General features: G+C 38.6%; 1 protein-coding gene across 3 annotated transcripts in view; it reads left to right on the top strand.

Moving 5' to 3' along the window:
- Positions 1-23,026, top strand: part of LOC139998278 (protein O-mannosyl-transferase TMTC1) — a 284,183-nt gene that overhangs the window by 85,147 nt on the left and 176,010 nt on the right. The window contains exon 1 of one of the 3 annotated variants that reach the window (XM_072022744.1): positions 18,107-18,488. The exons of the other annotated variants lie outside the window; for them this stretch is intronic. The gene's annotated coding sequence lies outside the window, so the exon portion shown is untranslated. Of the gene's footprint in view, positions 1-18,106; positions 18,489-23,026 lie in introns of those variants that run through there. 3 annotated transcript variants of the gene reach the window in all.

Here is a 23,026-nt window from a genome sequence, read left to right as displayed (position 1 = left end):
GTAGACCGCAGGGCCTGGTTCAAACACGCAAACGCGCCAAAGTCCTTGTGCCGGCCCCGAGTGTTGTTGTACGAGTTAGGATAAGTGTTATATCGTAGGTAGTTTAATGGAACAGACGGTGACGAGAACTGACCTCCGATAGTTTTGTGTTTAGTTTTAAGGTCAGCAGGCGATGACAGGCTGGTGGCCACGTGTAGTCCTTGCGAGGTACGTAGGCTTAGGCCCAGGTTTTAATAATAAAATAACAGTTCAACTAAAACTAACTAAAAGGTCTAGCAATAAAATAATAGTTCGATCTTCTGTAATAGTCCTCCGCTTTATCTATTCCATACACTAGAAAAAGATTCTTTTTTTTTTTTAATTTACAGACGATAAACTTTCCCATTATCCTTCGTTCTGCGGGCCACTCCAAACAATGTCTATATACTTGCCTGCACGGTAACTCGATGCTACACGAAGTTGTCTTTTATCGTGTCTAGCTCCTAGAACCCTGTATAGAAACTAAAATGTATGTACACAGGCCGTCCCTGTCACGCGAGCGATCTCAAGAATCGATCAGTCAGTCTGGAACCAATGAATAATTACTATATCAACAGTCATGTAAATTCGCCGCAACGCTTCAAGTAACTCGCACAGAATATGCGCATCTTTAACGAGCGTGTCGTACATTCACGAAAAAAGCCGCGGTGAAAAAGAGTAAAATGGAACTACCAACATAAAGGAAGCAGCACCATAGTTCCACGAACTGGCGGTCGTAATTTTCCATGCTTCCACGTTCATTTTTATCGCCTGGAACTAGCTACGAGTCCAACAAAATCGGTGTGACCGTTGGTCAAGTCGCGTTACGTCGCGTGATTTCTTGTTTTCGCTCTCGTTCGAAGGGAAGAGGAGGGTGAACCCGGGAAAGGGAATGGAACTTCCTGCATGCTTACACGAACGAAAGACACGAGAAACACCGTTTCGTTCTCGATGGTCGATCTCGATGGGTCGGCGAAGAGGTCGTAAGAGGCGAGGACCGATTACCGTTTCTACACGCTACACCTTTTTAGTACGCGTTCGCGATGTTCTCGCGATCAAGCTGCCGATTAAGGAGTAATAACGCGTGTCGCGCTACATCGCCGTCTGCTCGCTGAAACGGCTTATGTGGCTTCTCTTCTCGTCGATCCATTCGACGAGATTGCTGAAACGCGAGCTTCGATCGAATCTGTCGCGTATCACCGACCGACTCCTGATGAAAATTTCAATAAAAATACCGATGCAAGGTTGAGACGAAACTTTTCAGGTGCATTCGCATATGTGTGATTCTTGTCTAATTCTTATCTCGTTAAAACGTCTTATCCATCATTTCAAGGCTTCTTTGTCTTTCTTCGATCGATCGAAATCCGTGATAATTATTAACAGCCGGTATAATCTAATTTAAATATAATTTGGAAAAATGGACAAACTGCTGTATAGAAAATGTGCGAAACCAAAATGCTGTAATTATCCAATAAGTGTAAAAAAAAGGAAGATGTTGATAAACCCATCTCGCATATCGTGCGAACGGTGACCAGTTCCAAAAATATAATTTCGTACGAAACAGATAGGTGATTGAACGAATAGGTTCGAGAATTTTGTTTAAGTTTCGCCGAAATTTTATTATCTTTATTTTTTCTTATTTATCGATAGAAGTGGAATTTTGTAACAATCGCTTGTCTGTCTTGTTGACAACTTGTCTATCGATACTTTGACAAGTTGTTTAGCGTTATTTCATTATCGGAATTAATACCAATGCCGATAACGCCTCGTACAATCTCATGTACAAGTTTCACGTTCATACATATCGGATAAGATTACCGAAAGTAGCTTAAACCTCTTTGGAAATTTCTCCTAAACGTATTAAGTGTTTCATAACTTTACAAGTATACTTCCTTTTTTTGCACAGTTTACCGTGACACCTGGATGATTAATCACTTGCGTAGATACAATCTTGTATTCATTAATGCTGCACATCACGCAAAGCTGACGACAGTCTTGAAATTATTACATTAAAAAGTAAAATCCGTTTTGTATCTGTTATGCATTTTGGAGAAAAGCGAACTAAAATGAAACGAACCGGGCGAATCGAAAGGTTTGCACACGATACAAAAGGACTTTGGTTCTGTGAATCCGAAACGACAATATTTACATCATTGACGTCATTATCGATTCACGTACTTTGAATACACGTGTGCTGGTTAATGATGCTCTTAATCTTGATCACTAATCACACGCTCCACATCTCGCTAATTATACTGGTATTCGAGATACGTTCGATCGTGGCTTATATGGGTTTTTCTTCATTAATGGAGTCCAATTATTTCCATTACACGAATGGAGTTCCGCAGTATCTACGTCAGTCATTCACTACAATCAAATAGTACGAAGAAAGAAACCAATGGGAAGGTTAGAGTTGAAATTATATTAATAAATCGTTATTAATAGTTAAAGTGAGAATCGAAATTAAATTTTTCTTTCCAGCTTATCGAATCGATCGAATATCAGACTGCGGATGTTCATATAAATTCGTATTTTTCCGAAGATAGTTTAAAAGACTGAACTTGTTCTATGTAGAAGTTTGTTTAAATAAATAAGAGTTGCTAGTTTTGTGCGTGCGTTCAATTTTCACGCGATATTCTGTACGCGATGTGCATCTCAGATTTCGAATTTCGTGTTATCCGAAGAATAAATTATATGTCGTGAGACGAATATTATTATAAATTTTTAAGCGATTGTGAACACGTACTATACGGAATACAACACGGAATAAAGTCAGGTACTGAATATTATTATATTTGCATTATGCGACAAATTTTACAGTAAGAGATCAAAATTAATATTTATCTATGCGACAAAATAGAATTCTACTATAAAGTTTCATACAATCTTCATTTAATACGACAAACTTTTATATCGATATTAATTTATACTAAAGCTTTGTTTGATAAATTTTATAGTAGGATATAAATAACAACTGGTAAACTATTTTCTCTTATAGCAACGCATTTAATTTTGACGCAGCTACTAGATTCTGCGAGATCGTGCGACTCATACGCTCTATTCTATACGAAATCACGTGACTGTATCGCGAAATATTTCAATCTCGGCTGGTTCGTGTGTCCTCGTTTCTCAAAATCGACAGCCCCATCGATTCGACGGAAAATGGGATTTTCGGGAACTCGAGAATATGAACATAGTTCGCTTTATTGTGATTCAATAATCGTCGTTCGTGAATTTTCTGCATCGCAATTCATCGAATCACGTGTTCGTACCTGTTTCAGAATATTAGCTTCTGCGCTCGGCATCAAAAAGACAATCGTGTCTTTATAGACATTCATAACGAGACGCGATATTTTTCAATCTACCTGTAATGACTTCTCTTTCTTTCAAGAATAGTTGCATCGTTATTTTTAATGCTGATGCAGCGCCCGGGATTATTCGCTGTTATACTTGGAAACTCATCGTATTGTCGGTCGCCTCTGAGCGGCCTCTAAGAAGATGATGTTCAGAGAGAAAAAGTCACTCGACGAAACTTCGCAACTACTTCAATCGTTCGATGTAAATTGCTTTTGGTGGTCGTGTAACTTGTTTACACGAACTTTACGAATTTTCTGACGTCGATCGATTTTTAAGAAATTTTATCCTACTTTATTAATGAAACGATATCTCCGCCGTAAAATGACATATTCGCAGTTTATAAAAAAAAACCCATTAAATATATTAATTTTTCTTTCAAACGTTTGAGATTTCGTAAAAATGTACTCCACGCGAATTGTTTCAATATTTATATTACGAATCAAATATCTTTGAAGCTGATACCGAAACTGCACGGCCCGTTTTATGAAATCCCATAAACTTTAGCAGCTTTTATTAAAATACGTATCTCTGGTTATCACTTGACTGGCACGGTATCACAGTGAAAACACCGGCGCTGGAATAACGACATTCTGCGTGGTCGAGAAATAAATTATACGTGTACATGGCGCGTGCGTGCACCTAGCAAGATAACACGATTATGTCAAAGCACATGCCACCAGGTCCACAAAAGATACGCATCGGCACCAACGACGACGTTATAATGCACAGTACTGGCGTTGGTCTTTTTTCGATCGGTGGTTGCCACATTTAAGCGTAGCTTAGTAAGGCTGTGTGTATCTTTATCATGACGTGTGGTTGCTTTCACGGCAATTTAATATTCAAGGTCTAACGGTATCGCTAGGAGAAACGGTGAAATGATAGATGTATAGGTGGATTACGAATCTTTATGCATTTATGGAGAAGAATAATGGTGTTGTGAAAAATTGATTTATTTTATAGCATGATTGAACGAATTATTTTTACAAAATATCGATAGTTTATTAGACGGGAGACACATCTAATGAAAGTAAATCCGGAAAATCGACTTGAAAAGTTCAAACAGAAAATTGTCAATCATTCAACTATGTATCGACGAAACAATTTATTTCTTTAATAATTTAGCTGATATCCACTGAGTTTCGAGTATTCTTAATAAAGTATTTATATGCATTTCCTTCTGTAAAAAGACAGGTAAACACACAGGTGAACAATACACGTCTGGTAAACAATTTGCGCGCAAAGTCAATTGTTACGGATATGTCAGAATCGACGACTTTTAAGACGCGTCACTCTCCTAGCAAACCGATGATATTGTTTTCGTGCCACGTATAGGTATACGTCTGATGTATGAAGCAATAGGAAAATTATGAAAACTATGTATAAACTATGTAAATTTAGAATAGAAATTTAGAAGAATTAATCTGATTAACGTATTTCGTTGTTGACTTTTTTCGATAACGATCCATTAGCAAAATAATTATTCAGGAACTCGGAAAACAAGTCCAACATGTTCAGAAAGCTATAAAATTGTTGTTAGGTGAAAGCAACGATCGTACCAACGTTTCACACGAACGTTGCGAGAGAAGGATGCGTCTGTTGCTCGGTTTTCTCTCGAAGTGGAAAATAAACTCAACGTGTACAGTTTGACGTCTCGAGTGAAGCCGATTTCGAATCTTCGATTCGAAAATATCGCTATTTAATCGTTTTAAAAGTTCTTACGATTGTAAATACTTGGAAAAGCACAAATTGATCGGAACTTCTTACCTCTATCCGAAAGTCTATTAAAATTCTATCAATCTTCGCTACGTTCTTCGCGTTTTTTCTGTCCCAGTTTCGCATCGTTTTGTTTCTCCCGAACTAAACCCGTTCAAAGGATATAAGAAGTTTTAATGCCATTCGTTGTTTAATAATAATCGATTAAAGTTTGTTAATATCGAAAACTAATTAAGCCGCGCGAACTGGTTATCTGGCTTAAGAAAGTACGTTCAAAATGACCGTATTGCATACATCAACGTACAGGTTATCCAACTTCTGTGTTGGCCAACTTTAACAATTGAAACATAGTGAATGGAAATCCATTTGCATAGAACGATATCACGGTGGAGCAACGTTTCACGAATTTATCAACGCACTTGATAATAAATTTATGACGCCACCGTTCCAGCCATAACTTCACCAGACTCTGAATTCACCTTCGAAGCCTTGTAACCGGCCGATGCCATCTGTACCAAGTAATTGCAAGAGTTGAATATCGGAATTTGGATCTTGCTCGTGAGAGAGATCGAATAACTTGCTGTTTCTACGCGACATCTCCGAGTGAACTTCGAACAGACGGAACTTCGACGCGCTCTCTTCGAGTCGATGCAATTAACATCACGCCTCGGCTTGTTACGAGTAACTACCAGATTACGAAGTTATAACTGTTCGAATTTATGCTTGCTGCATCCAGTCGTACGATACAGGCGCAAAATGCATCGCCAGAAAAGATAGAAGACGTTTATCCTTTAATTGGATAATAACATTTAAACGTAGATTATCGTTTGTGCGCAACGATGGACGTGGAAGAGCGTAATAACCGAAACAAAGATGTAATAAATTGAGAAAGCGTTGATCGTTAGCCCGTGTTAAACGGCTAATTTAGACTTTAAGCGAGCATTCTAAACGAGCAAGATGATCCACAGAGCAATCGTAAAGATTTGACCTAGCACGCGTGTCCATCAGAGAACACTCGATAATCCGGCATCAAAGAGGCGTCGTAGATCCCTGATCAACGCGATTATAATTGAAAACAAACCCGTGGCCCCGATAATTATCCGGCTAAATATTTAGCTTGTTCGAGCAACATAGAGCGGTAATTATCACGAACCTTGAGCGGCACGTCGAATCCTCCTATTATCGTCGATTCTCAGCCGGTGTGTCTGTGAAGGCTCAGCGAAATCACGCGCTGCTACGTATGCGTAATAATCGATAATTAGAGCTCTTCCACCCTTCCCCCTGTATCGCTGAAGGATGTCCATTTGGGAAACGCGATAGCCCAGCCATGCCTATTATTATCAGTGCTAATCCCCAGATAACACCCGACATCGGTAATCGTGTACTCGCGTTATTGGAGTTTCTGAGTATTATGAACGTTACACACGATTCTCGCTTCCATAGATCTCTCCTTTCCTTTTCTTCTCCCATTGGCACGCCTTCGCCAATCCAAAACTTTCGTTCGTTCGTCGAATCGATCAACGATCGCGCATCGTTTCTTAGAGGTTTCCTTCTTGGTCGTGAGCGAATTAAAATTACAGGGCCCGATGCAAACCAGTGGTAGTTTACCACCGACCCCCGTCGGTGAAACGTGTTCACCACACTGTGAATTATTAACGCGAGCATTTCTCATTTCCGGTGCGCTCATGCGCGACAGAAATTATTGGCGATCTCTGCAGATATATTATGCGACCACCACGATTTATACGTCATCACGACGAGGATTGTACGGTTTACATCGATCCATCGTGGTAAGCTGTACAACCGTCCTATCTTTTTCAAACCTCTGCTTTTCCCTCGACTCCCTACCTTCGTCTCGCTTTCCCTTCCTCTGCTCTTTTTTACTCTTTCCTCCGGCTGAAAACTGATACAGAAACGCGAGACAATAACCGTGCGAATCTTAAATAAGCGCATGTATTATTAACGATGTAAAAAGATGGTGCACCAGCGGAGGTTATGCGCTGGTAGTTACCACCGCTGCATGCATCGTGGAGGCGGAGTCGTGCAGGGAATTTGAAAGTCGTTCCAATATCTTTTTTCTTTTCTTTTCTCGCGAGATAGCGCGTCGTGGTACTACGTTTAAGGCGAAATGAAAAGATATCTGATACCGTTGCTTGCGGAGATTAGACGTGCAAAGGATTTCATATTACTATAGACGAGGAATTATGGACAACAGTTGTAAATGAATGGTAGAGAATTATAATTTTTTTCTCATGATAAAAAGTAAAATTTTCAACGGATCTAAATAACGTTTTATTTATTCTAGTTTTCAGCATTGATCAAGCTGGTTCCAAATATTAATGCATAACGTCTATGTTATAGAATTGTCAGAAAGTGTGTTTCTACTATTAAGAATTAGTGAAAAAGAAGAATAATTTGTTTCACAGGGCAGGCGTCACCCCAACGTGAAGTTAATGCAATATTTACAACTACTTTCGCGAATTTAAATTGTCAAATTCCATTCTGAATTTTAAGAGGTTTTTCAGCGCTTCTTTTGCCACTATCTTATTTTTCACCTAAAATGCACAATTGTATGAAATGTGAAAAAAGTTATCAAAGTAATATATAATTTTTTTTACAGAACAAACATTCCCAAAATGTAACCCGTGGAATGTATATCGGATTTACGCGTTGTTGCACAGTTTTCTGGAATTTGCTTTATTCGTGTAACAAAAATTGTTTCGACTCCAAAGCGTTGCGCTCGAAATAATAAATAAACCTCACACGACGCCCACATTTTGTCGTTCAAAATACTGGAATTATTTGTCACCAAAAGAATTACTGCACCGTTTTATACGCGGATAAGAAATTTCGCGTAGATCGCTGTACGCTTCTTGCAAAATTAAAAAGAAGAAAAGGAACGAGCGAAAGATGATTTTGATCAGATAAATTTTAATGTTTTCCTTAAACCACGCTCGACGCGTGTAAGACCGAATGAGAAACTAATCAAGATTGAATCACAAAAAAAGCACATACAAACCTTGAAATTCAATTATGTTCTTCGCAATTAGCGCAAAGTTTTACATACTTCAGAGTCTTTACGAGCGCCTTGTAATTTCAAAAAAGGAACAAACCTTTATCCAAACTCGTTTCCTCGACTTTTTTATATTTTCCTAAAAATTAGGAAACTTTTTAACGGAAGGGGAGCACGGATGGGAAACGACCCGGAGACAGCACGATTATCAACATTAATTAAGCGTATTAAGCTATCCCCGTATTAAGCTGCTCGAATTCAGAGAAATTTTGCTGTTCTCTCTTTCACCGAAAGGCAACAAGTGCTGCTAACAAGATATCTGCTGACGACACGCAAACGAAAGGAAATCGAAACAGATAGCCTGTTGGAAAAAATAAAAAAAGAAGCAACAGTGAGGAATAAGAAGGAGAAAGGAGAACAGGAACTGGGAACGAAGAAACGATGAAAGAAGCTGTGGAAGCAGCAGCCAATTGCAAAGGGACGAACGAGGGAAGGGGTGAGGCGAATCGAGCTGGATAAATCGGGTGACACGAATCGAGCTCGATAAATCGAGCGACGCCGAAGATAGAAATTTGGGTTAGTTCGGCCGTAAAATACGGCCAACCATCCGTGATGGAAGAACTTGCCGCGGAAAAGTTTTAGTCGCTAATTACACCATCCCGGTGTCTGTGCGCGTTGCAATGTGCGTGTGCATGTAAAAACACCAGGGGAAGGTAAATGGGTGTATTTTCTCGTGGAGAAAAAGTGGACGAGAGAATCCTCTTATTTCGTTCTCGACAGTTGTGACAGCCAGCACCGAAAACGTCGACGTGCCGGACGGACGGACGCGTCGTCGACGACGCGAAAACTTCCTAGCCACGCCACGTAGAAACGATGTGTCTGCCGCTTTAGTCCCGTCGCGCGCCATAATGACGCCATCGTGAAACCTTTATCGCGCACGCTCGCCTAGATGAGCCAGGGTGTTAGAAAAATGTTTGAAAAACGTGTACACTTTCGTGTGCGACGAGCCTCTACGAGAGGTTCGCGCGCTAAGAGACGTACGTAGGATGGAATACGTAAGAAGCAATGGCAGAAGCATAGAGAAAGAGAGAGCTATGTGTATCTATATTCACCGTATAGAGTTCATTTGGGGAATACCGAAGGCTTTGAGTTTCACTAGCTCGAAAATGTTCGATACGTTCGAGTGGTACGTTGTGTTCTATAGAAAGTGTTTTGATGCTGCAACCGTGGTTGGTATTGTTTCTCTTGAAATCTGACGAGGTTCGAAGTTGATACTATATAGGTTGCTTTAGAATTACGAGTTAATCGAATAGCATGAGATACAGGGTAATGAAAGATACGTGTATTGTTCGATCAACATTTGCGTAATATCGAATTACGTTACGCGTGCAGACTTTCAGCATTTCTTGACGTTTATGCCGTATTGCGAGTAATAATATTAATATAAGATGAAATAAAACAACGGAATCTCCGTGTGTAAAGAAATATGTAATTGGTTACTCAAACTGTTACTGAAATCCCACGAACGAAAGTAGCATATAATTAAGTACGCGGAAAGAGCATTCGTATCTACAGTTTAATTATTACAAGTTAATTGTTGGCAAATAATGTGGATGTTCGAAATTCTGTATCTTCTTCCAATGCAATCTCTGCGCTTTTCTGTATTTGTTCAACTTTATCGATTAAGTTAGCAAAGAGAATTCTGTGATGTCATCCACGATCGCGAAAATAGCTTTGAGAGACCAATTGAGAAACAGCTATTATTCTTTCTTCCTAACGGTTCGATTGGATACCAGAGATTTGAAACTCGAACGATACTGTTAAAATATTACCCAAGATTAAAAATAAAAAATGGTAACCAGGTAGACGAGACTATTTAACCCACTTACGTTACTGCTATCTGATATTAGGGAGCGAGTAATATGTATTTTGCAACATTCTTCCACTGATATAATTGTTTAGTCCATAGTTATTTATTTTGTAAATTTTCTACGAGGACAAATGACAATTTATCATTCATATATATAATTGGGCACAAATGCCGAATGGAAACAACGAATAGATAGATCACGAAATTGTCATACGTAGTTTTACGATTAAACGCTTCTCTAGCAATTATACTGTCAATGTATGTTCGCATCATGTAGCACGAGCTGAAACTTAATCGAGGATTACTATCGGAAATAATAATCGTTGAATGATATATGCGATATGTACAATTTATAAAGCGAACTTTTATAAATTAATTATACATGTGGGTCGATACATGACGATATTTAAATCCATATTTGATATTTTCATATTGTTTCATTTGATGCAAATTCGTTAATAGTAGATTTTATAATATTTCATATTTAATTGAATATTATTTATCTCTGTCTGAATATCGAATTTCAAAAATTACGATATTTTTTAATCACCACAAAACATTCAACTTTGTAGTCTGAAGATCAGCACGCTTTTGTAAAAAATTGAAAAGTGTTATTAATGAAACTTTACGAGTTGCTTGTATTAATAAATTCTCTTGTAGTACAGTAACAAGTCTGACGATAAAATCAGAGAAATTAGAAAGCTATCTATCTAACAATCCTATTTGTCGTAAAATAGTAAAATCGTAGAAAATAGCTTAATAATCTACAACTTGTAGCTTGCCGATCCACGAATATTATTAGTTGCTAGACTACTGTATGCAAGAGTGCTGAAAGAAATTCGTGGAATTTGTTTCAGCCATAGATATTTTCATCGTCAGGATCAATTTTTGCAACGTGTAGCAATTACGTAAGCAAGATCGCAATTTATGAAAGCAATAATCATTCCGTTTTCTCGAGTGTTGCACGTCATGTTTCCAGCATCGTGACTCTGATATATACGGATAAATTACAGCGTGCGGCTTGTTCGTTTCACTTTTGTGACCCGTCTACCTGACACCGTTACACCGTAAAATGTATGACGTAACTTGGTATTAGTTTACGGCGGACTTTTACACCACGAAACGCACGGGTTGTTACACCTTGAAATATTCAGCGGGATGACGATTTCAGGCGAAATTCACACATGCAAATACGCGGATGAAGCCGCGAGTTGGATGTCGTTTCACGCAACATCTGCGGCAACGGTAACTGTTCTAACGAAAACGTACAAGGTTTCCGTGACTATACCAACGGCTAAAGCCAGAGGAGTGGGAGAAAGGGGGGGAGGGCAGGGATGTTATATCGACACGGTACAGCAATTTGCCATCGACGACATCCTCGAGGATCCCTCGATATGAGATCGTCTCCTCGACCTGTCTTCGCAACGTGTCCATAAAACTATCGTCTACCTTTCCGCGGCTTTTCTTTGTCCCTTTGTCCCGTCTGTTTCGTGGTAACACGTGTAAAATCGAACGGAAGGATATCTCGTTCCTCTTTGTTATTCGCCGGCTGCGTAAAAGCGCAACATTTGTAAAGTTTTTGCTTGATATTCATCGTTCGGCTTCTGCAAGACAGATACGCTAGAGAGGAAATCGTAAGATAAAATGGTCGACAAGTATTGAGAATATGGAAATTTGAAGTGTAAAAATAACATATTTTAATGACGATGATGATATTACAAGAAATGTTTAGGACGAATTTTATTATATATATATATATTAGTTATGTGAAATTCTAGTAATTCTTTTTATGAAATTCTTGTATCTCAGAAGTTTCTATAATGTTTCTAAAAGAATGGCGATTGTTCGAAAACTAGTTGATAATCACTCGGATATTTCATTGATACATTCAGTTGCGCCTTCGATGAAAGAAACATGACGTTGTTTTAAAAGATACGCGAGAAAGATGTTGGCATAGCTAAAATGAAAAATGCTACACACAATTCAAGACTAATAGGAAACGGTATAGAAGAAGAACTTCACTGAGAGATATACGTTCCTTCTATATGCGTAATAAATTCTTCATAAAATAAAATTCCTGCTGTAATTCGAGTTTCCTACTTTAATAACTCAAGTTTTTCAAGAACTTTAAACTAGAATTTTCTGAACAGCGTGAAGGGAAGGACGCGAATGAAAACCCGGTGGTAGTCGAAAAAATTTTAAACGTGATAATCCTGAGAAAACGGGTGCTCGAGCAATTCTTCCTGCAGAATTTTTACTATCCTACAGTGCTACTCTTAGTTTCTTTCAGATGGCTGAGAGAGCTTGTCCGCCAGGTAAAACGCAAGTCTACGGCACGCAGTCGTGCCTTGTGTGCTTGGCCAAGGTACACAAGATGGATATTTTCGTAGAACGGGCGTTCTGAGACAATACGAGACTCTCGAGACGAGAGGGCTTCGTCAGTCTTCGCATAATGAGGCTGGCCTTGTTCTACTCTTCCATGCTGGAGCACGCCGATAAGGGTGTCTCTAGGTAGCCAGCTGGACGAAGGTTCAGCGACGAGAGGAGGCGAAGAAGTCGCGCGGTACAAGTATCTAACTAAGAATATAGCCGATCCTGAGGTCCTCTTATTTAACTCATTAATTATAAAAAAAAAATATCGTAGACTAATTTTGTGTTCCTATTAACTAGATTTGCGTCATAGTAACGTGATTTACATCATAGTTTGGAAATCTTTAGATATATTAGCATGAAGTTAATTTTATGGTAAAAAGTAGCGGGTATAGAAAGAGAATATAATGCCTACTATTCGATACTCTTTTGTTTGTTACATAACATTTTGGGAAACGAGGAATAACGCGAGCGAATATAGTATCTCAGAGATGTATGTAACTTTAAACAAGGAAACTACAGCAAAAAGAAAGGGAAGTCTCTGAAATTCCTTCGTACATTTATAAAAATTCTCTCTCGTTCGGAACACAAAAGCACGTCAATTTCTTATTTCATTTTAAGGTGCGAAATCAGTTGGAAAACGTAAATTGCGGTGAAATTCTAACGAGAACAAGATGAAAGTGCTACTTTATCGAATTTATCTTATCATATAACGTAAGGATTTTTCGTTCTTTTGCGAAGAAATTAATTTACCTCTTTTTTAAACGTTAATAACTAAGAGTAGAAACCTTTTCCACTGCAGATTTCGACGACTCTATCATTCAAGTAGTATCTCCTATTTCGTTACGATTGGACAATCTTCGATCAATTAATTTTTTTCGCGAGAATGTCGTTTCTTACAAAGCTCAGCTTCACAGGTTTGCTTATTGTTATTTAATCTTCTGTTCATTTTCCGAGACGCCTTTTGACCCATTGAACGAACAGCAAACGATTCATTGGCGCACGAAGGGCTTAGAAGTTTATCCCTTGGGGCGAATAACCTGGGAAGTAAGGAGAGATTTCCAGGAAAGATCGGAAGGATTGTATCGAAAGCAGTTTCCAGAGGGTCGAAGGATTGTATCGAAGTTTTTACTATTGCAGAGAGGAAGTCGAGCGTTCGGCATCTCCACATTGTCGTTTTGTAGGTCAAGAGAGGAATGAGACGAAAAACCTCGCCACGGTCTCACAACTTTCGCCATTAGCTGTATTGTTCCGATCCTCGAAGTTGTTCCACCGTTTACTATGAAAATACTGTTTCTCGCGTGGATCACATTAGCATTCGCTTTCCACGTTTCGATTATTTCGTCGAATCACGAATTCACTTCGCTGCACTGCTTTCTTCCATCGTGCTCTCTCGTTTAAGACCACTGGCGATATTTTTGCAAAGCAGTTTGCTTAATCCGTTTATCGTATAAGCGAGAAAATGACAAAACTTCTTTACAAATTCAATTTTGCTTACATTTTTTTACGTTACTTCGTAAAGACCGAGTTCTTACTTTTTAGTCCTCTCATGATTCAACGTAAATCTTGATTACGAGTCGGTGAAGCGTGGATTCTTAAAATCAGAATATATAATTTGTACAAACGCGAATCTTTATTGCGCTGCCAATCTTTCGTCGTTGACGTGACATTAAATTTATATAAAGAAACCTTGAATCCCTTGGATTATGGTAGCCAATAAAAGTTATTTACGATGCATCTAATATACATATAGTCGAGAAAGAGAATTACAGAATGATTTTAAAGTTGCTGATTGTAGTACAAATTAAAACTTTCAACTAATATAAACGTCAAAAGGAAGCGACAACACGTAGAATATTATTATTAGGGATTCTGTTGTCTACGCGAGTTTAGAAGCTTATAGCGAAAAGCTCTCTGTCCCTAATGCAAATTCCTTCGCCACACAGTGCTATAAACGAAAACGCTAACTTCCAAAACACGAGTAGCTACGTTAGTTGGTTTACACGAGTGTAGCAACTCAACGAACGATCCGTCACTGTAAAATTGAACGCGTACGAAACATGTTAATCTCTGAAAACACTTCGTCGCGATGTTAAGCGCTTATTCCGCAAAGCTGCGGTGCAATTTTCTTCTTGGTCGTTTTATCCCTCCTGTTTCCTCGTCGAAAGTAACAATATAACTTTCCCGAGACAAGTGACGGGTGTGTCTTGAAAGTGAAATAAGGAAAATAGGGAAATTTTTTCCTCCATCGTTCCTTCTTCTTGTTTTTCTTTCCTTTCTTGGCCTGCTTCCGGTACGGAATAAGACGGTTAGAGGCGACACGTCCCTCTCTCAGGCTGACACAGCGCACTTCGCCAGAAGTTCCGTTCGGAATTTTAAAACGCCCGCGTCAACCGAGCGAATAGTTAGGTCAACCGGGTAACTTGGAAACTCCGGAAAAAATTGAAAATCTTTTAGCGCACGTTTATTGTCTCTTCTCTTTCGCTGAGGATGTGTCGTGAAATTCTCGTTCGTCTAACCGTCGACAATCTCACATGGTACAAACTTTGTGCTCAATTGATGCAAACGAGGAATGCGAATTTTACATTTTCATTTCACGTTTTTCCCTTGTCCGTTCCTATATACATATATTCCTTATTTTCTTATATTTTCTTATAACTTTATTTATCGTTGTATCACTGTCTGATTACGCTGACACTGACTATGCTGATAATTTTTGCCGACTATCTAATTTATCTGCTTTATCGATCATTTCAACTACTCCGAGAACGAAAGACGATTTACCTACTTTGTATTTTGCTCATAGCAAATACCAACTACACCCGCATATTACGCGATACATATGTATAAAAAAACGCGATATTCTGTGCAACTGCAATCCAAACTTACGTGTAGATATTCGAATCGCGACTAAACAAAGTTATTTTACCATTCGCGTTTCCAATTACTGCTATAGCTCTTAAGTTGTCTGGAACCACCATCAAGCGACTCAGCGTACGGTGACAGCGAACAATTGGAGACGTGTTCACGCCGACTGACCTTTTCCCGAAATTGCACGAAATCTATCCTGAATAGGGCTTAGTACTGTTTCCACGTTTCTCCATTGTTCCAGAATGCCCGGCGGAACTAGCACGGTCTAAGAGGAGGGATAAAGAAAGAGAAAAGGCCGATCCGACGAACTTATCGTTCTGGCTAGCTTTAGATGAAGGATCTCTGTTGGTTCACGATGGGTCGTCTCTCCTCGGGGCTTCGTCATATCTGGCCTGGAAATATATTTCAATCCGCTAGAAGATACTGTCCGTCTCCTCTATTTCATATGGATGTTTCTTCATCCCAAGCGATGCAGAAACAGGGATTGGTAGGGCATGCTGGTGGTGTACGCAGAAGCGTTTAGTTCAGGGCGTCACTTTATTCCTTAAATACCCAAAGGTATTCTACCCACGGAATTGTACATCTTTTTCTTCTCTTCGTCGCTAAATAGCCCTGGATATCTTGAGAAAGATAGAGAAGTTAGGCTGCACTCGTCTCACTTCAACCCGTCCTGTCTTTTCTTTTTTTTTTTTTTCTATCTTTTGTTTTTCCTTCTTATTCTCCGTTCTCTTGCTCGCAAAGCAATTTATACGCGCCTCCACCTTGCAAACAGCCAACCATTACTCGAGGACGATAAAGCTTCCCGAGCTTTGCGAACACGTCCCGGCTTGCATGCACGAGACCGAATTCTCTCTCTATCTTGTTTTCTCCCCGTCTCTGTCTCGACGATTTATGTCGTTCGTAAGTTAAGAATCGCAAGAGAGAACCAAGGAGAAATTCGTTCGCGTTAATTGCCATGTACCTGGCACCTTCGACGACTCTTGTTAACGTTCGACTCGATCGTTAGATTGGAAACGTTATTTCTATTGAGCAACTAATTGACGACTAGTGCAACTACAGTCGGTTACAAAAGTCTATATACATCCTTTGATTTGATGAGATTTTGTCATTTCCTGGATTTCAAACAAGCGTAAAATGTTCCTGATGATTGATTTCGAAATTGCTTTCTTGCGCGGAGTTTTGTGATCGATTCCTGGAAATTGGTTGGTATACATTCGCTCTTGAGATGAAAATAGTTAGTAACACGCGAGGAAACAGTTAGTAAGGTTAAAAGCTGTGATGTTATTGACTTATAATTGCATAGGTGGAAATTTCTCGCTTGATACGCTATAATCTCTTCTATAATCAAAAACAGCTGATCACTTAACAATTTTTAGGAATGGAGAAGTCTACTATGCGAGATATTTTATTTCTATTATTTCATTATATCCGCGTTTCATACGTGTTTGCATGAAATTGAGCTTACAGCAGGAACATATAGTAACGTTATCCTGTGAATTAATTAATTCAGAATTGGATACAATGTAGCTAAATTTCCCATTAATTGCTTTTTCATAGCCACCCTAATGAATTCATTCAACTAGATACGAGATTTATATCCTGTTACATTAAACGCAAATTGCGTAACGCTATTAAGTAAAGAAATGGCGCGACATAAAAAGGCAACGCGTGTCTTGAAATGCTAATATCGAGAATAAAAGGGAATATTTAACTTGGCTACACTGCTCTATTGAAATTATAAGAAAAAGAGTCGTTTATGATCTCAGTACGCTCGAATAATTATTTAATCTCGCGTGTCATATAATTCGAATCTTCAATCTCAATTATCAATTATTAGAATCACGGCCATTCAATTCCAATCATTTTTTTCCTCGACGTATAAAATTAAACGTACCGAATTTTCTATTGCTATCAAACGTGCTCGCTATCAAAATACTCCACTATTTGTGAACATTTTATACACTAACAGAGATAAAAGAAACTTTTCAAATTAATTCTCTGTTAGCAAACTGAACAAACATATTTATATCCACGTTCACCGTTTTTACCATTTTATACTTTCAATGAATCTAGAAAATTTCTGGAATACTATAGTTTTTATTACGGTATACAATAAATTTTTAAATGAAACGTTCCAGAAGTTTTCAAGAAAAATAAAATTCCCTTCGAAGAAATTCACGAGCGAAATCTCGTCAGGTTGCCTACGGAGGGTTAAGCATCAAACTCTATTGAATTCAGCCATCGATGCTATAAAAATACAGCTGAGCACATAAATCAGCTTTTTCGTTTTACAAAACAACAAGCACTTACGATCTTTTCAAAAATGCCATAAGAGTTACGATCGCTCGATGAAGGCCAAGAATGGTAGAAGTCTTTCGTTTCAGGAAGCTTTCCATCGTGAATGGAAGTTGTCGTCCAACTATTGCCAGTCTTTTCACCAACGGTTCGTATTTCACCATTTCCTCGCAGCGACGTCTCATCGATGCTGCGCCATCTACGCACGCGATAGAAACAACGCGCGAACAGAACATACGCCGCGGAATGTTGGACGCTTCGACTGATTGCAACTTTACAGCCTCTGACTCGATAAAATTCACGTCATAAAGTTAAGGCAGCAAGGGTAAAAAAAGGGAGGGAAGAGCACGGAGAAACGGATCAGAGGAACGAGAGAGAGAGAGAGAGAGAGAGAGAGAGAGAGAGAGGAAGGGAGTATGAGAGGGGGAAATTTGAAGCGCATCGCGTATGCATACGCTCGTAAATCCGCGGTAGGTGCGTGCACTTCGGCTTTATGAGTCGTGGCTTGATTGTAAAACCAGCGTTAAATCAGAAGCGTGTGATACTTTCGTGTCGTTGCGAATGGAAACTGAATAATCACGGACTTACTCGAGTGCCTTCGCGCGGCGAATGTCGAATACATAGCATGTATTGCGACGAAAGGTCGTACACAATATACACACCGCTCGAAGATGTTTACATCGATGCCTTGTTTATTTTGCTGCGCCACCTATATCTTCCAAAGACGCCAGTCGTTCTGCGCAATTAAGAGTGTGCGTTCAAAATTCGCTCGTCTCGCACACGTTGACGCGTGTTTCGTGTGTTTTACGTGGTTTTATAGATACTCTATTCGTCAGAACACGCATTTGACCGACAAGCAGCTTTTAAGATACGAATATGTGACGCGAAGATAGTTTTGCGAAGAAAATTGACCTGTGCAGTGTGTATTACGTTTGACAGACGACGATGAGCTTCGTTGTTCTTCTACCGAGCAGTGCTTGGGTAAGTTTTTTTCATTTCGATTGATTTAATCGAGAACGAGAGAAGTATAATATTTCATACTAGTTTTATCTACTGTCGTATATGACTTTAGACTGCGACAGTTTGCAGGTTACCATAATAGGGTTAGGTATCGAGTTAGGTTAGTAATATCGTATTAGATGCGCTTGTTATTAAGGAACAATATTGTTTTTTTGATTTCGAAATGCAAACAGTTAACGCTAGTGATTCTAAATTAATTAATTAATTAAATGACGTTTTAAATCGAGTCAGATATTTCATTCTTACATGCCATTACAAATTATAACCTCTTAAATTATCAATCATTCGTTTTGCGTCGACATTATCGTAATCGTTTGTAATCGATAAATAAACAATCGACGATTTCTATAAATTACAACGAATAAATAGCAACGATCTCATAGAAAAATTGTAAATTGGCGAATCAGCGTGCAATTATTTTATGTCAACGTTACCTTAACTGTTTCTAATTGATAAATAATTAATAAACGACCTATATAAATCATCATTTTATACGAACAAATAACAACGAGTTAAGAGAAGTAACTAATCTTTCTACATAAAGGAAGTACACGAAAAAGGATCAGAATAATCAAAACGTGAATCAGGAAAAACTAAAACTGAAAATTGTTTCACGCACTCCGCGGTAATTAAGAAAGGAGAGAAGTGTACATTGCCCGAGGAAACTTGCACGAACATTACTCAACGCGTCTCCTCTTTCATTCTCTTTTCACCGCACTCGCAAATACAGGACTCGTGCACCGGCAAGAAAAGAATGATTAAAGCCCGAACATTTCCTCCGCTTTCGAGACTAACCAAAGAATAGCGTTCTCAAAAGCAGTGTAAGCAATCTCGTCCGTGCCGTAAATTCCGTTCAATTTATCGCGGTGGCCGTGGGCTGGCGCTTTCTAACGCGATACTCGTTGCTCCCGGGGTGTTTCTTATTTTTCACGGGCCGCGACCTTTCCGCCAATAAACAACCAAATTTCCATTACACCGATGGAAACAACTACGAAAACGGGTAGGAAGGATATAAAGCGCGAAGCGAAAAACCGTGAGCCTGGATAACGGTAAGGCAGAGAGTTCTAATTTCGTTCGCTGGCTCATTGTTCGTTATCATCGCGCACTTCTTCTTCCGGTGGAAAATGCGAGATCGTTCGAACGTCGTGTTTAATGCCGGGGGTCCCGGGAGAAAACCGGGAACGTAATTAATCTCGGCTCCACGAGCAGCCGCCGGTCTCGTGCAGTTTCGTGCAGCACCCTGCCGTTACAACTGTAACGATCGTGGCCTGAAACGAGCGCATCCTGCGCTTCACGCCTCCACGAAACAACCGGTAGCCCGAAGCTACCGTTCGTACGGCCCTTTCGTGCACCGTTCTCAACCGAGAAGACCGGATCAGCCCCTCGTAAACTGTCCCTCCTTTCTTTCTTCGGCTGATTGTGTCGATAAAAAGAGTTACGATTAATTCTTTCGGCGTGATAAGTAGCTGATGCTTTCTGAGACGTATGTATTATACGATTCTTCTTCCTTCTTCGTGGTTATCGAGGTCGCGTGGATCGAACGTACGACGAACAGCGTTATTATGCGTGGCGGAATTGTTCGATGATCATAGAAATTGTATAATCGTAATTGTTGGATGATTTTGGAAATTGGACAATTTTAGAAATTAATGTCAGTTTCTCCGTTCTCCTTCCGAGTGAGATTGTATTTAAAAGGTCTTGTGGGTAGGGATTATAGGATCGAGTGCAACCACAAAGCAGTATAGTGGATAATGAGAAAGTTTATGTCTGTAACTTTTCTTGGGTTATCTTTATAATTTGGTTTTTTATGAAATTATTGCATTTAACAGAATTATTCTTTAATGATTTTATTTTCTATTTGATTAAGAAATAATTCGAATATCTTAAAACGATCCTTCAAAGAAATCTTTCATTTATTACAGATCATAATTTATCGTTCGATATTGAAAATTTGTGATGTCGCGTGTCTAACTTCTGAAGAATAGAACGATCTAAGTAGGTTAGGTTATCCTATTCTTGTTATCTGCTACACGTTCTACGATTTTGGACTTTAAAGTTTTCTCGAAAAGTTGGTACAGCTGGTACCGCAAATAAAGATTTATCGGACTGATACGGTTATCTAGGCACTTCAGAAGGAAAAGGTGCAAGAACGAATGTCGGGATAGAATATGTAGGTATAAAAAGAACCAATGGAACCATCTTGCCGAACCAGAACTCGAATCTTTGAATAGTGCAACCTTCCAACTTATTGAGTTATCTGATCCGTCAGCACATTTTGCCTTCGCTTTATTCTCATATGCATTCTGCATTATCATTCGACTAAATGTGTGATGATTCTAAAATTTCTAAAGAACAAAATCTTCTTCCTGTGTCAAGAATCTACTATTAGTACAAAAGGATCAGCGTGTTTGATTAAAATTAAGGTGCTTACTTTTTGAAGAGTTTAACTGTAATCACGTACTCGTGAAAACAAAAAGCGTAATCGATCGGTTGGATTTCTAAAAAGCTCAAGCAACATTTACTAATACTGCTATAGAATACTACATACGCTTCTGAATATTATATGAAAAAAATTTATCCTAATTAATTTAATTCAATCAAGTAATAATAATTAATTTAATCAAGTAGTCATAATTAATTTAATCAAGTTAACTTAATCGAAAAATAATTCCAACTTCATCGTTCTTTTCGATTTAACTTTCGGTAACTGTTCATCGCACTCGCGTCAAAAGAGTTACAAATACTTAGGATCGAATAATTTGACCATCGTACAATTACAGTCCTGTCGAAGCATTTTCCCGTTAATTGTTTACACGCCGCGCGAATACCAAATTAACTTGGCGACAGTGTGTGGTTTCCGCGGCGACCGCGATCATAGCAGTCGGACGAGCTCGAATAGATTTCGCTGATGCAATTGTTCGTAGGCACGAAATATATCTATAGAAAATTTGCAGGCTCGTTAACGTTTAATATTGAGAATTATTGGTCTGGCCGGAAACCGTTGAATAGGACCCTGCTCATTCATGCTCGCCGTTCGTCGAACACATTGTTGTGTAATTAGTTTTAACTTCGTTAAAGAGCTATACCCGCTGCTTTATTTCCCACGAATTTACCTGCGTAGTAGGTAATTATTGGTAATGAAGGCCGGGAAAACAATGAGTGGCTATAAAGGAATTTTTGTTTTCTCTGACATCTGTTTTTAAATACGCAACTTGAAATTGAACATGATCGATATTTCACCAACTTTTCATACGTTTTCCCTATGTGTATGCTAAGTACTTATAAATTTTCAATGTCAACTACGACTCAACTGATTTTTATATAGAATATAAATTAATATTAAGAGTCGGAGGATTATAATTTTATCGTATGGGTGGGTACATTAGGTAATTATACGTGTTCGTTGTTATCGACTTTTTCATTATAATAAAATACTCGATAAAAGAGACGAAACAATCGTTGCGGTTAAACGATAAGCGTACAACTATCAGCTTTCATTTAACAGCATATTTTCCAAAGGTTGAGGCTTTTCTTCTTCGTAATAACGTCCCTCTTTACGAATTGAAATCTCACGATGCGTCCGATTCAACGTGGAAACAATAAGCGCTCGAATGCTGTCGATATCATGAAAAGCGAATTGTGATTATTTCACAATGAACGATGTTTCATTCGATTTATGTCATTTTTTTTTTTCTTCAATTGTACACGACCGCGCGTACACGTTTCCCCCTGACAGCAAATATTACATGAATAATCAAGTTCGTGAAGTATGATGGGGCTTTTAAAATCGACCGTTTTCGGTCGAATCATGCATGAAACACGTCGAATCGAAAAGAGAGGCGGGTGGGAAAAAAATAGAACGAACGTGACGTTTCTTTAACGCTTATTCTTCATTACTTACGGTGAATTTAACGTGGGTACGCAACAGAGCATTCTGACATAAAAAAAAAGATATAAAAGGTATAAAGAGCGTTTTACACACTTTTTTCGAGTCGTAATTCCTTCGATAAAAATGTATCTGGGTTAAGCACGGAGGACCGTTTTATATCTTTATCCTCCAACGTGCCGTAACATCAGAAATTTTATCACCGATTGTTCTTCTTCGGCTTAATCTGCATAATTAATGTAGTTTCATCTTCTTGTCTTGTAGTCGTACCACACTATGGTGCGTTTTATTTCGATTCAGTTACTTTTTCTCCGTGAAACGAAATAGCGGCAATGACGTGTTAAATAATTTAAACTGTCGCTTTCAAATAAATCCTTTTCGTATTCTGTTATACCGAAAGTACGTTAAATTTTGAAATACGTATTGCACTTTATGTTTCATTTATTGGTAATGGCAGTATTGGGCATTGATGAATTTCATTGAATTACATTTCATTATTTCAATTTTCAATTAAGAGCGATTTAAATATGTCCAATTTATTTCTCATATTTTAATATTTAAAATCTTACTTTCGCTGCAAACAAATGCGATTTCAATCCTCTAAATAATAATA

The sequence above is a fragment of the Bombus fervidus genome, chromosome 1 (genome assembly GCF_041682495.2).
Source record: "Bombus fervidus isolate BK054 chromosome 1, iyBomFerv1, whole genome shotgun sequence".
In the NCBI taxonomy this organism is placed as follows: Eukaryota; Metazoa; Arthropoda; class Insecta; order Hymenoptera; family Apidae; genus Bombus; species Bombus fervidus.
This window is presented reverse-complemented; position numbering and strand designations above follow the sequence as displayed.